Source organism: Zalophus californianus, chromosome 4 (assembly GCF_009762305.2).
Source record: "Zalophus californianus isolate mZalCal1 chromosome 4, mZalCal1.pri.v2, whole genome shotgun sequence".
Lineage (NCBI taxonomy): Eukaryota > Metazoa > Chordata > Mammalia > Carnivora > Otariidae > Zalophus > Zalophus californianus.
This window is the reverse complement of record NC_045598.1, coordinates 1318472-1333430: the sequence shown is the minus strand read 5'-3', so window position 1 is coordinate 1333430 and position 14959 is coordinate 1318472.

The following is a 14959-nucleotide window of genomic DNA, read 5'->3' as shown; positions in this document are numbered from 1 at the left end:
ATTCTCCTCTACCTTGTATGGGGTTTTTTTTACAACAGTATGTTTCACTTTACAAGAAAAAGTCTGATGGAGAGATGCATTGACATTCATCGCTGGTGAGGGCTGGGCCGCCGGGCCAGCCCCAGGGAAACCCACGGGTTCCCCAGAAGGCAGCTCTGCCGGGCAGTCAGGGCGGTTGCTGTCTGCTGCACACCCGACTCCCCACCCCACTGGCCGGTCCCCCCGCCCCCCCGTGCTCCAGCCCTCAGCCCTGGACTAGGAGTTCGGAAGTGAAGGAGTGCCAGCGCCGGCCCGGAGGGATGGCCTCTGGGGCCTGCACACCCGTGTTCCTGACGGCTGGAGGGAGGAAGCAGTGTCCCTCACAGACGAATGGACCAACGCGTGTGTTACCTGCACCACGGACTATCACCGAAGCTCTGACGCGCATTTTGTGGAGCATGGTTGACCCTGAGGATGCGGAGCTCCAGGAACTAAGCCAGTCCCAAGAGGACAAACTCCCTCTGAACCCACTTGCACGAGGGACCTAGAGTCGTCAAGTTCCTGGAGAGAGCAGGCGCCAGGGAGCAGGGAGGGCGGGGGGCCAGGGTTTCATGCGGGCAGAGCGTCAGTCCGGGAAGACGGAACGCTCCGGAGATGGACGGCGGGCACGGGTGCACCCCGGTGTGAGTGTGCTTCATGCCACTGAGCTGTGCACCCGCAGACAGCTAGCACAGTGGATCTCATTTATATTTCATGACAGTTTTTAAAAAATAGATCGAAAAAATTTTAAGAGAAAGCCGGAGGGGGCCTCGTGTTGATAGAACGTTCTCTATCCTGCCCACGTCGGTGTCAATATGCCCGTAAGCCCCATACCCTAGTTTTGCAAGACATCAGCAGCAGGGAACACCGGGCAAAGGGCACGCGGGGTCTTTCTGTTTTATTCCTTACAATTCCATGTGAATGACACCAAAATAAAAACCTCACCTAAAAAATAAGAGCTGCATGCTGCTCAGGTGTTTTGCTCTTGTGCTTTGGGTATGTGGTTGGGCAACAAGTCCCACGCCCAAGGCCTCCGCGGGTCCTGTGCCTCAGAAGCACCGCCCCGCCCGTTGCCACACAGGAAACCCCTGAGGCCCCAGGTCCCCGCGAGGGCAAGGTTCCTGCCCATCCTGGGAAGCTACGGTTTCTCTTCCAGGTTATTCCACAATCGTGTTTTCTCCCTGAATTGTAATAATGAGATTAAAAAGTGTAGCTCTACTTTGCCTTTCTCTTTCGTTTAAATGAAGTCACTGGATGTCTTTTTACACAGAAACGCTTGAACACACGAAGTAAATGTTGGTGTGTGGCCATGGCCCTAATGAGATGCCCCTTGCTTGCTCACGGGGCCGTCCAAGCAGCACTGAGGCCCCAACCTGGACAGGGGTGGGGGCCGGGGCTACTCATCACTCAGTACATATCCTCAGGCCTGCGTCTCCGTGTCCCACCGAAGATACGATATTCGGGGTCCCCCTATACTGCTGCTTCGATAACCGGCAGATGACAGATGGGCTACCCAGAATCATCAGCCCGCCTCCTGACCAACTGCCCAATTGATGAAGAAGCCCTGGGTTAGTCCCCTAGAGAGGCCTGGGCCAGGGGAGGAGGGGCCTTATCCCCAGTCCAGAGCCACCCGGCCTCCAGGAAGGCATGCTCTGTTCAGCCCACGTTTATGAGGCACCTGCTGCGTGCCTGGGTGGCTCAGTTTGCTAAGCGACTGCCTTCGGCTCAGGTCATGATCCCGGACTCCTGGGATCGAGTCCCGCATCGGGCTCCTGGCTCAGTGGGGAGCCTGCTTCTCCCTCTGGCCCTCTCCCCTCTCATGCTGTTTCTTTCGCTCTCTCTCTCTCTCTGTCTCTCAAATAAATAACAAAATCTTAAAAAAAAAAGAAACGATATGAGGCACCTGCTGCATGCGGGGCTGTGGGCACAGACATGGCTGTCCAGGCCATCCTACCCACACAGGAAAGACATGCTGCTCGACAGGGTAACCAGAACGCTGAGTGTGAAGTTGGGGAGCACCCGGGGGCACCACTAATGGGGGCAGCTCAGGACCCCACAGGCTGGAGCTACACCTGTCAGGGAAGCAGCAGGAGTTTTGAGCAGGCCGGCTGCAGGCTGCTGTGGTCACTGCCCCAGCAGCGACCCATCCTCTCCGGGGATCGCTCCCTGGATGAGGTCACAGCGGGGCTCGTACTTCCCCAGAAGATAACTTCCCGTCTGGGTCAGCGTCTCTTCACCCCCTTTTCTGGAACCAACCAGAAGACCTGCCCAGGCCTGGGCATTCCCTCCTGGTCTGTCTCTCCTACGCCCCACTCCCAGGACTGCGGCGGGCTTGGCGGGCGTCCTGAGGGACCCACCGCCTTCTCCTCCGCTAGGGGGACATCTCGAGCCTTTCCCCCGAGCGGCAGAGGCTGAACCGCTGGGCCTTTCCCACGGTCAGGTCACAGGACACCAGGGGGCAGCAAAGTCCAGACCCTGTGCTCTGTCTCCCCTGGAGGTGCCTGCCCCCTTCCCACCACCGCGTCAGAGACGGGGGAGAGTGGTCCTCGGCCTCACCCCTCTAAGACGGTGTGCCCTGGGCCCTGCCCCAGGCAAAACGCAGAGTGCTCTCTGCCCAGTGGGCTCGGTGCAGGACCCTGGTTGGGCCCAGGACAGAGCAATTTCTCAGCTCTGATGCCACGTGGGGGAAGGCTGGGCTTACCCTTGGAAAAAATGTGGGGCGACATTTGGGGAACCTGCAGGAAGAGCGCTGGATAAGGCACACCCTCTGCTCCGCTGAGTCCACGCAGGTGGCCACCTCAGGGCAGGGCTAGCCCCGGCTGCAGAGAGGCCCTCACCCACCCCTGACTCCCTGTGTGTCCACGGCAGGCTCTCGGCCTGCTCTTCTGTGAAATGGGGACAGTGAGGCTCCTGCCTCCAGGCTGCCGTGATTTTGGAGCCCACGACTTGGGGGGGCCAGCACAATGCCTGTCCCACAGGGACTCAGAGTAAACAGGAGGCTCCCCAAGGCAGCCCAGGGAGGAAAGGAGCTGCCCCTGGCTCGGCACGTCCTGAGGGTCTTCCCTGTCAGTAGGAGCCAGAGGAGTGATCTGGGCCTTGACCTCAGTTCCAGGGAAGAGGCCAGCAGGGCAGGGCCCCATCCCGGGAGGCAGGGGATCCGTCCCCACAGCCTGGGCAGGGCCCTGAATCAGTCAGCCTTGGGGGATGGGGCAGAGGCTGCAGATCAGCACCTTTATCCAAGCTCCATGGTGGTCCCACTCTGAAGCATACCACCACTGACCAACGGATCCACCTGCAGCCCCTGGGGATGCCCCCACTGGTGGCCAGCTCACAGCCACGCCCTTCCAGTGCCCGCACCTCCCACTCCCTCTGCCCTCTTACAAAAAGCATCCGGTCCTTTATCATCCTGGAAGAAATGGAGGTCCAGCCTCAGGGCTTGGCTGGGGTGACCACGCAGCCGTCCTACCACCCCTACGCACCCCCAATCATGACCATTTACAGACCTTGTAACACACAAAGCCCTCGCCCCCAGGACCCCTCCTTCAAGATGGGGGGGCACTCTGCCTGCAGCTGACGGAGCCCCTGCCCGCAGGTTGGGCTGCCCGGTCAGGGCCCTGGCGCTGGGCAGGAAACAGGAGGGGAGACAACGTGCCCTACTGCGCGAGGGGCGCTGCGCCCAGCCAGCCCAGCCCTCTCCCAGGGGCCTGGCAATGTCGCCACCACCGCCACCAGCTCGCGGCTCTCGTGTGGCAGCGGGACTCCGGCAAGCACTCTTCTTCTTGGCCCGCGTGTCCATCACGCCGGGGGCGCAGAGCAGATCGCCTTCCCTGAGGCCTGCTCAAGGCACTGGCGGAGCTGCCGGGGCGCAGGGGCTGCGCAGACTGAGCCAGGCGGTAAGCCGGCGGGGGAAGCAGGCCGTGGAGGGGGGGGCCTGGCCTAGGGGGCACCCCTCAGCCGCCCCCAGCCCCCACCCCCCACCAGGCCGGTGCGGCGCTCACCCGGGATGTTGCCCCCTGTCTCCACGCTGTCCCTTCTCCAGCTCAGGGCTGGGGTGGTGCCTGCAAACTTCTCAAACAAAAGGGAGCCCAGGGAGGTGGGGGGGGGCATCTGCCAGCCCCGCCCGGACCCCACCCCCATCCCAACCGCTGGTGCCCCAGACCCCAACCGATCTTCATTCTGGGGGTGCTCAAGGGCTGTGCCTGCGTCCAGGCGCACAAGGCAAGAGGGTGGTCGGGGGAGGTGGAGGAGCCGGATGCGGGCAGTGCCTTTATGCGGAGCAGGGCGGTGGGGCCTGGGCTGCGCGTGCCTTCCCACGCTCCGCCTCCAATCAGCGGCCAAGGCTGGACAAAGCACAGCCCCCCACCCCACCCCACCCCTGGGCTGCTGGGCTGGGATAATGACGCGCCAGCCCCCAGCAGGTGGGGGTGTGGGTGGCGGCAGGGGGACACGTGGGGCACTAGCTGGGACGTGCCCTACGACCGAGTCCTGCTGTCAGACCCTCACAGAGCAGCCCCCACGGTCCAGCTGCCTGCCCAGGTTGCAGAGGCCAGGGGGAAGCCGCTGTCCCTGGGGGCTCAGCGTCCAGAGCAACTCCTTCCTGGACCCCACCTTCCCACCCTCCAGGCACAGGTCAAATGTCCCCCTCTGATCGCTGCCTGCTCTCAGGAGCCACGCTTGGTCTCTCCCCTGGGCCTCTCCAATCCCTTGCACCTGACTGGTCTTCCACCTGAGCAGGAGTTTTCCCAGCCAGACACCTGCTGGGCCTGGCCGTACTCACTGGGAGATGAAAGTGGCTGCAGGGGCAGCTCGAGATGCGGAAACAACAGGGAGATGCCGCATCAGAGATGGGGTGCTTACCAGCAGAGGTGCCCCTTGAGTGGACGAGGGGCACTGCCCCTGGAAAACCCCACCCTCATCTCGCTTTCTGGAAGGCCAGGCTCCAGCGGCCACCTCTTCCAGGAGGCCTCTGAGCTCCTCCTCCATCCCCCAGGCTGATCCTCATATTATAAGGTCATCATGGGAGGTGTTCTGGACAGTTCATTCCTGGGGGCAGGAAATGCACAGGTTCCCCACCCCGGCGTCTCAGGGACCTAGTATTTTTAAGCAGCTGACCTTAGGAGGCTCTTCCACTAGCCCAGGGAGGAGGCAATGCCGTCCTGCATCTTGGAGAGGAAGCCGAGGCCTGGGGTGGGGGGGGCGGGTTAGCCATCCCTCTGCCCCTAGGGCCTTGCCGCCCTGTTACCCGCACTGTGTGGCAGGATGCGGTGGGGGGGAGGGGGATGGGAGCACCCTGCAGGCCAGGCTTGGGAGCAGCGGCGCCAGAGGGGCCAGGGTGTGCGGTAGGGAGGAGGGGTGGCGGGGCTGGCTGCCCAGGGGTGCCAGCTCCACAGCAGGAGTGCGAGGGTCCCCCTGACAAGCCCGCTGTCCCAGGTGCCCAGGGTGAGTGACAGGCCCAGGAACGGTGCCAGCCCGGGGCGAGACGGGGTGGGGGAGGGGCAGGCGCGTGGCTGGCCGGGGTGGCTGCACGAGGCTGCTCCCAAGCCCGGTCCCGGGGACCTCCCGGCCCCTGCATGGTCCGCAGGCGGGCGCTGTCCCCAGGGAGACAAGCCCCGCTCGGGGGTGGCCAGGTAGGCCCAGCCACTCCTCAGCTCGCCCCGCCTGCCTCCAGGCGCTGAATGGCTGGGAGCCTTTTGTGGACCAGCAGCTGGTGGCCGGCCCTTTATGTGGGGCTGTGGGAAAGTCGGCGGGCAGGCTCTCACAGCCGCTCCAAAGCCCGGATTATCTCGGGGCCAGCAGGACACCCTCTCAAGGATGTACCCCCCCCCCAGCAGCGGTGGGAAGGCCCCCCCCCCCGTAGAGGTCCTGTCTGCCAAGCACTGGCCCCAGAGTCCCTCAGCAAGGAAGGGCCCCTGAGAGCAGAGCCCCTCGGACGCCCTGTGCCCTGCCCCCACCCACCCAGCTGCCCAGGTTCAGAACTGCCCCCGTGCCGGGAGGAACTTTCAAAGACCCCCCACCCACCTCATCCCTCCTGATTGTCCAGGCCTCTGGCCTTCACGGGGGTGGTCACAGGAGGGTCAGCTCGGGGCTACCCCACCCACGGGTGGCTGTGCCCACAGCTGGGCCAACTTGCGGCAGGCCCAGGGCTGAGGTCAGACTTGGGGGTGCCAAGGGGCCTGGATAGGGAGGGTGTGGCAAGGAACTGTGCACTTATTTAGCACCGACTGCATACAGATTGCGCAGGACTCACATCTTCCCGGACCTGCTCAGAATTCTGAGGGGGAGAAGACGACAGAGCAGGGGACAGACCTAGGCCTAGCTCCCTACCCAAGGTCACCCTGTCCTGGGTACACTTTGGCCCCTGAAGCCCAGCCTTTCCCTGCTCCAGCGGCAAGCTCCCAGGTGGCCCAGAACTTGGGCAGCGATCATGCTCCGAATGAAATGGGGTGGGCCAAGGCGAAGGCCTAGTGGAGCCCAGGGCTGGGACTCCAGAGACGGCGATGTTAATACCAGCAACAGTGTGGGGAGGCCGCCTCAATGCTCTGCCTTTACCCCTCCCTTCCTTCTTGGCACCTGCCTCAGACGGACTGTTATTAGCCCCATTTTACAGACGAAGAAACTGAGGGCCAGAGAGCCCAGCTACTAAGTGGCGGCACTGGATTGGAACCCTGGGGCCACAGCCCTAGCAGCTCATAGGTCCTCTGGCAGGAGCACCCAGGGGGCAACAATCAGAGATGGGGTGCTTACCAGCAGAGGTGCCCCTTGGGGTGGGGTTGGGGCGGCAGGCATCCCCCTTTGTCCCTTTGTTTTGCCAGTGGTGCCAGGGCTGGGGTGCACAGGGACTGCCGAGGGCTGCAGAAATGGGAAGGCGCTGGCCAGGCCAGATGTGCGACCCTCCAGCATGTTGTTCAGGAGCTGCTGCTGCTTCCCCAACCTTCAAAGGCAGCCTGGGGGAACCCTGCCTGGCTCGGAGGGCTCCCCAGATGGCCTCTGGGCCCACAGCTCCACACACAAAGCCCGCACGCGCCTTTTGTGCAGGATGAATGTCCACAGCAGGGGCGGAGTGTGGGAAGCCACCCGGAGACGCCCTCCTGCCCAAATTCCCCTCTGGGCTGGGGGCAGGCAGGGCTGCAGGGCTGCAGGGCTGCTATCTAGAACCACATGCCCCCCCCCCCCACCAGCCTCCCTGCGTGGCACCAGACCAGCAGGAGTCCCTGGGGCTGGTGAGACCACTGAGACCTCCTCACACCCCGTTTCACACACAGAGAAACAGGCCTGAGGGGGCTGACAGGGGCTGTTCTCGCTTTCCCACGAGTGAGCTCCAGGGTGGGTGGGGTCTGCCCCGCGGGGCCCAGAGCCCAGTGGACAGGCGGCCGTTCACTAGACCCTCCCGGCTAAGGCCAGGAGCCATCTCAGTCCTGGGGGACGGGGCAGGAGACTGAACATGAGGTCACCGCCAGACGTGGGGGACAAGCAGAGCTGGCAGGGCCAGAATCTGAAGCCCTCGCCCATCTCCCCCACACCCTGCCCCATGGCCAGGCTCTGGGCACTCTGCCTGGCACCTGGCAGCCACTTAAAGAGGGTAATTATTGCCCAGCAGGGGGTGGGCAACCTTGGTCTTGCTTCCTCCCGTAAGCTTGAGGCCGGCTGGGATCCTGGGACTGGCTGGGCCTCTCTAGCTTTCATCTGTGAACAGGGGTGTTGTGTCCTGGTGGGTCTGAGGAGACCCCCAGCCCAGTGGCTGTAGGGAGCACCAGGTGTGCCCTGCACGCCAGTGCTGAGCCTCACTGATGGGTCCCCGCCTGGGCTGGGCCCCTGTACCCCTAACAGCTGGCCCAGACTACCAGTTATAATGGGGAGGAGGGAGTCTGTGGTATGTGGAAGCCCCAGCAGGTACCCAAAAGGAATGTTGATGAAGTTGTTTGGAGACAGGAACAGGGGTCCTGTGGGGGGTCGGGGAGGAGCTGGGGGGGTCCAAGGATCAGCGAGCTGGCGTGACCATGGGGGGCATGGAGCCTGATCTCCAATCGGTGACCCTTCAGGTTCCCACAATGCCTGAGAAGCAGAGGGTCCTGGCTGGGATGGAGCTTGTCAAACTGGGGTTCTTGGCTCTTTCAGCCATCCTAGGATGGGGGGGTCTGCATCAGTGTGTCACTTTGTGGGGCAAAGAGAAGGGACTTCCAAATCCCACGCCCAGAGCTGCCCAGGTCCCCTCTGCCTCCACCCCAGCTTCTCAGGTAACTAAGCCGCCAGTGGGCGGCCCCCACCCCCATGGGTCACTTTGTCCTTTCTTGCTCCATCATTCGTGTGCAAATTAGTTGCCCACCCCCAAAGGCCTCTGCCTCTGGCTTGCTGCTTATTTCCGGAGCCCCCAGTGACTTGACCAGGCTGCAGGGGAGCTCTTTAAAGACCAGCCAGACCAACCCTTCAGCCATTAGATGGGGAACACAAGGCCCAGGGAGGGCCGTCCCGGTGTCCAGCAGGCCCTCAAGCTGGAGCCAGGTGGAGCAAGGGGGTGGGACCCGCCAGTCCAGTACCCAAGGGGCAAATGGGGTCAGACTGTGCAGGAAGCTAACTTAGCTAGGGAGAGCGAGCTGGGGTGATTTTAGAACAAAATAGGTCTTCCTCAGGTGCAGAATGCTCTGAGGGCCTGGAACTGTCGTGTCCAGTGTGTGTGAGGGGAAGGCCCCTCCCCACCCCCCCCGCCCCCCCTGGCCAGACCCTGGAAGAAGCACAGTGGTTGATGCAGGGGCTGAGTGACCAAAGTAGGAACAGATCCGGGTACCCACTCTGGTCCTTTCCGTGGAAGAAGCAGGTGCCCCATCTGCCCTCACCCAGGCTCCAGTCTGGCCTCAGCTCCCAACGGCCTCGGGTACAAACTGGCCCTCGGTGTGCTCGCCTGTGCAAATGGGCATGATGACACCCAGCCTTGGCAGAGGCCACTCCTCAGTGGGGTCCCACAGCAGCCCCCAGAGGAGCAGGACTGGCGGGGCAAGCCCCCCGGGGCGGGGTGGCGGGGAGTGAGGACAGAGATCCACACAGTGCGAAGGGTCTACACTGAGCAGGTGCCATCCCTCACCTGCAGCACTGGCTCTGAGGTGTCAGGCTGTCTCCGCCCCACCTGCTCACCGCTGCCTCGTATCAGGAGGGCAGCCCCCCACCCCACCCCACAGCGAAGGGGTGTGCCTGGCGTGCTCCCCCAGCATTTTATTCACGGACGCTCAATTTGAGTTTCAACTCATTTTCATGTGTCACAAAATATTTGCCTTCTTTGGGTGTTTTTTCACTGGTTTAAAAGTGTAAACGCGTTCTTGGGGAGACATAGACACAGGAGGGCCTGATGCTGGCCCCTGTGCAGAGCTGGATCTCCCCAAACCTCAGGCAGCACCATTGTCATCCCTGTTTTACAGATGAGGAAGCCAAGCCTCGGGGAGGGTTAAGAGCCCTGTCCCGGCTCCCGGCGGGGAGACACCCTGGGAGGGTCTACTGGGAGTCTGGCCTCTAAGAACCACGGTTGGGGTCCCCATGCACCCCTCCTGCCCGCGCTGGGCTGTGGGTGTAGGCTGGCCTGCAGTTCCCACACTGCGGCCGGGCCATGGAAGCGTGCCTGCCCCCCCCCCCCAACGGCATTAGTGCCGGGCTCTGCCTCTGAATGAATGGGGGCGGCCACGGGGGGCGAGGGGGGGGGCAACTCCCAAAAGACCATCTGGCTCCACGTTATAATAGAGCAATAAAGGGCTTGTCTGCCTTTCAGAGGTTGGGAGCGAGCTGCTCTCTGACACGGCAGGGTTTTAACCAGCTTGGGACTGCGACCTGGGCCTGCCCCCGGCCGCGGAGGGGGTGGGGGCCACGTGGGCCAGAGAGGCCCCTAATCCGGAGGGGGCCCATGAGACTCAAGGGCTCTGCGCTTTCCCACACCACCCGCCTCTGCACATTCACCCTAGCCGCTCTTTACACTGGGGAAACTGAGGCCCCCGAGTCTGGGGCTGGTCAAGCCTGGGGTCTGCACCCTTCCTGCGCAAGGACTAGAGCACCCTCCTTTTGGGAACGTGGGGCCTGCTCTGGCCCGCAAAAGCTGGGGTCCCCAAGTCTGGCCTGGGAACTTGATGGGACTGCAGTTCACGTGTGATTCCCCCACCCCATGAAGGGCAGGAGCCCCTAAGATCAAGGGGCAGTCTGCCCCTCCGCAAGGTCAGGTTGCTGGGTAGAGCCTGGTCTTGATCAGCCGAGAGAAGGGGTGGGTGCAGAAGCTGGAATCACCACCCCTGCTGTCCAGGAGAGGAACCAGCTTGCCCCAGGCCCCCAGGGGTAAGAGGTGAGGCTGAATTCACAGCTGGACAGCTGTCCAGGGCCAGCTTCTGGGGAAGGGGCTCAGCCCCCTGAATCACAGGATCTGATGGAGTTTCCATGTATGAGGCCCCAGCCCAGCCCCCTCGTGGGTACTCACACACAGTCCTTCCCTGCTTAGAGACCCCTGTTCCCCGGGGGTACCCATCATGGAAGGAGAGGTTGGTGCGTAGACAAGGGGTGTGTGGGGAGCCCTGAACCCCTGACTCAGTGACCCTGACCTGATTCAGTGTTCTGGCCTCTGTTCGGGTGAGAATCACAGGCAACCCAAGCAGTCAGCCCCAGCAATAGGGTCTCCTTCCTGGCCAGGGGCCAAGGGGGCCAGGTGGGGTGGGCACGACTCTTCTCTCAGCAGTGCCCCACTCACTCACCTTTGGCCACCCTTGGTCATCTCCAGCAACCTAGAACCAGTGACTCTCTCAGGTGGTCTCGGCAGGGAAAGCCCACTGTACATAGGTAAACTGAGGCACAGAAAGGACCAGCATGTGCTCAACAGAAAGACAAGGGCAGAGCCCAGCCTCAGCCTAGACTTGCCCCCTGCACCCAGTGCCCATGGTGAACGTGCTCAGAGAGCAACCTCCCGTGCCCCAGCTCCCCCCAGGGCACTACTGAAATGCACAGGGAGACCATCTGCGGGGAGCACATGTGTCTGTGCAGGTGGGACAGCACAGACCCAGACACTGTGGGAGCTGAGTGCAGAACTGGACAGGCCATGGGAACGTCACAGGAAGCAGGGGATGAGCTGCTGATGGGGCACCCCCACATTCCCCCCAGGGCCAAGGCTCACCTGTTCCTGACAAGAGGACACAGAGCAGTGCTCAGCCCGATGTGAACGCTCGGGGCCTCTAACAGCTGGGCAGCGGGACATCTGAGCTGTGTCCACACACAGACCCGCCAAGGGGCGGCGGCCACGCTGACGGACCAGGGAGCCAGGGCCAGGCCCTTCATTCCCAGAGCCTGGGGCACACACGCACAGGTGCACACACAGGGGTGAACACACACAGGCAGGCAGGCGGGGGAACCTCTTCCAGCCAGACTTGGAGATGCTGGTCCCCACTTCAACGCCCCCCACCCCAAGCCTGGACCCCACCATTCTCTTTGCCTGGCAACGTGTCTGCAATTCCTTACCTGGAACACACCCACTATCGCTCCAAGGACTCCTCAGCCATCTCCTCCTCCAGGAAGCCCTTCCTGGGCACCCCGTCTTCCCCTCCATTCCCCAAATCCACTGCTCTTCTGAAACACATCGGTGCCTCAGCCGTCCCCAAGATTCCAAGCCCAAGTGTGCATATGCCCTTTTAGAAATCCCAGGAGTAGATGTTTACTCAGGAGGATCTGGAAAATACAGACATAATGAAAACCAACCAAATTTATGCCCCAAAGTGTTGATATTGGGGGAGCTTCCCTCTACCTCTCTGCCAACGTCAAGTGGGTGTCCTGGCCAGAGCATTGGCCTACCTTGGATGTACAGCCCTCAACGTTACCCCCCACCTGTGAGGGTTTCCCCAGTCCCCCTCCATCCCGGGTTGGGGGCCCGGCCTCAGTACCCTCTCAGCCCCGTGGGCCCGGGTGTCTGCGTCCCTACAAGGCCCCCAGTGGGGGGGGGCAAGAGCTCCCACCTCTGTATCCAATTCTTTGGTATGGGACAGGGGGTGCAGGTGGCTAAGGCCAAGGGGGGCTGGGGTTCCTCCTGGCCAGGGGTGGGTGGCCACTGCCCCCAGGGCACCTCCGAGCAGAATGGGGCCACACCGCCGCCAGTCCCACACTGTGCCTTCGCCGTGGCAAAGGTAGTGTGTGTACCTCACCCGCCCCCCGGGCGCCGACAGGACAGCTGAGGGGCACCCAGGTCCCAGACGGAGGGCGGGCGCGGGGGTCCCTCACGGCATTCCCCTGCCCTCGGCCACTTTTTAAACCGGCTTCCAGATGGCCGTGCAGACAGGGCATGTGGAGAAGGGCCACACCCCAGGAGGGCAGTGGGGTCCGGCTGCAGCCACACGGTGACCTCGGACACGGCCCACGCGCTCGCCGCCACCAGCACGCCTTCCGGAGCTGCCAGGGAGACTCGGCCCGCGCTCTGTTGCCAGGCCTCGCTGATGGGGAAGGCGCGGGCCTCTCCGTGTTGCAGGGACACCTCACACCTGACCTCCGACCTCCGGTTCTCAAGAGTCACCCAGGAGACGGGGCGCCGTGGGACGGAGCTGGGCGCTACCCCAAGGCCATCTCCCATGAGGGCACAGCCGTTCCCTGGGCTCTCACTGGGCAAACGGTCGGCCTTCTTTTAAAACACGTCCTTATATATCGTAAAATACGCCTAACGTAAAATTCGTGGTTGTAACCACTAAGTGTATGGCTCGGGGCGGGAAGCACATTCACACTGTGGGGCTCCCGTCCCCGCCGTCTGTCTCCAGAACCTTCCGTCTTCCCACACTGACACTCTGCCCCCAGGAAACACTAGCCCTCCCGCCCCTGGTGCCCACCCCGCCACTTTCTGTCCCCACGGATCTAACTCCCGCAGGTACTGTGTGTCCGGGGAGTCCTACAAGACCTGTCCTTTGGGGACTGGCCCATTTCACTGAGCACGAAGTCCTCGAGCTCCGTCCGTGCTCCTTCCTTTCTAAGGCTGGATAATAGTCCATCGCGTGGAGGGCCCCCGTTCTGCACGTCCGTCCATCCGCCGATGGACCCCTGGGCTGCTTCCACCGCTTGGCTCCTGTGAGCGATGCTGCCATGAACGTGGCGGGGGGGGCACAGCTCTCTCAGCCCCCGCGTCCAGGTCCTCGGGGTGCACACCCAGAAGAGGAGCTTCTGGACGCCGTGGTGGCTCCCACTTACTTCTGGGGAGCCCCACACGGCTCCCACAGCGGCTGCCGCATGTCACTTTCCCCACAAGAGACCCTCCTCCTCCGACCTCAGGAGCAAATGCCCCTGGAGCCCTACCCACCCCCCATGGTGCCACCTGCTTTGCAGTCAGCCTGGGCAGGGGTGTAGAGGGTGGGGGTCATTTAGAAAGAATTACGGTCCCAGATTCCTGAATTCTAGCATAATCAGCCCAACTAGGGGAGTCCCCCACGTCCACAGCAAGGCATCTTCCCTCAGAGGCTGTTTCTACCTCACCTCACCCCAGATTTGCTGAGCTCTCCAGGGTGGGGGCAGGACAAGCTCTCCCTCCTCCTCAAAACCCCAGCTGGGGGAAAGCCCCCTCCCCAGCTGCTGAGGGCGGCCAGGGCGGAGGATCCCACCGTCCTCTGCATCCCCGGGCGCTTCTGTGCAAAGCCCACCCAGCCTGGAGCGGGCCTCAGCCCTCCCCCAACCCGCCCCTCGGCAGCCCCCTCCCCCAGGCCTGGTGGGCCAGCCCCCTCGGGTGGTGTGAGCCAGGGGCCCAAGGAGGTTCCCACACTTTGGCCCCATTCATAGTGTTAAACGGCCCACAAAGGCCAGGCGTGTGCCCTGGAAGCCGCAGAGCGGCCATCTGGCCCGCACGCGGGGGGCGGGGGGGCAAAGGTTCTCATCCGGCCTAGCTGGGCTGTAACACCGCTCATTTCATACCTCCCACAACTGAAAAACGGACCAAAGCTTCTCCAGTTCAGGGGAGGAGGGAACAAGGAGGCAGCGCCCCCTCCCCGCCACAGCCCACTCGCCACCCTCACCTCAGGCAGGCCACCTGGGCCCACTGCGGGCGGGTGGGCAGCTGGGGGGCGGGTGGGAGCTGGACCACGTCTCCTGCACGTGTCTCCCTTGGACCAAGAGCCAGCTCGGGGGAGGGGGGGAGGGCAGGGCACAAGCCCCAGCCAACTGCCCCTCCCAAGCAGGGGAGGGGGTGAGGCTGGGAGCGGGAGGGCCTGGCCCGAGGACTGCCCTCACTTGTGGTCAGGGCCCTGGGACCCCCACGGCTAGCAGCCAGGCGCTTAAGGCACACGTGGGCTTGGGCCCGTGTCTAGCCAGCAGAGGCCACGGTCAGGGTCAGGGTGGGCTTGGGGCTTGCTCCCTGCCTCTGCATTCCCACAGCCCTTAGCCAAGCACTTCCTTGGTGCTGAGTCCCTGGCTGGTAGGGTGTGGGCAGTGGAGACACAGGGGGCAAAGCCATCCTGTCCCTAACCCTACCCCAGCCCCCCCAGGAAGCCCATAAGCAGGCAAGGGACACACCAAAATATGACAACTGCCCAGCACGAGCCCCATCTGGGCTGCAAAAGCTGCCCCACGAAGCATCACTGAGTGCCCCTCGCAGCGTGCGGGACCTGCCAGCCCACAGCAAAGCTGCTAGTCACGGTCAGTGTCCAGGGCCGGGGAGCAGAGGGGTGAGCTCGTGGCTTCGGCACGCCCGTCCCCAGCTTGCTCAGGTGTCCCCTGCTCTTTCGCATCAAACTAGAGCCACATATCTGGAGTAGGGTCCCATCTGCTCAGAGAGGAGCCCCAGCTCGGGGTGAGGCTGCCCCAGCCCTCAGGGTCACCCGTCTCCCACAGACAGCCCAGGGCCTGTGTCCCCTTCAAGAGAAGTGCTGTTAGGAGGGAGGAGGAGGAGGAGAAGGCACCAGAGGGGTGAATAGGGGCTCTCTACCCTCCCCCTCCAAAGTCACCTGAAGGTTCCACTTTGGGAGCT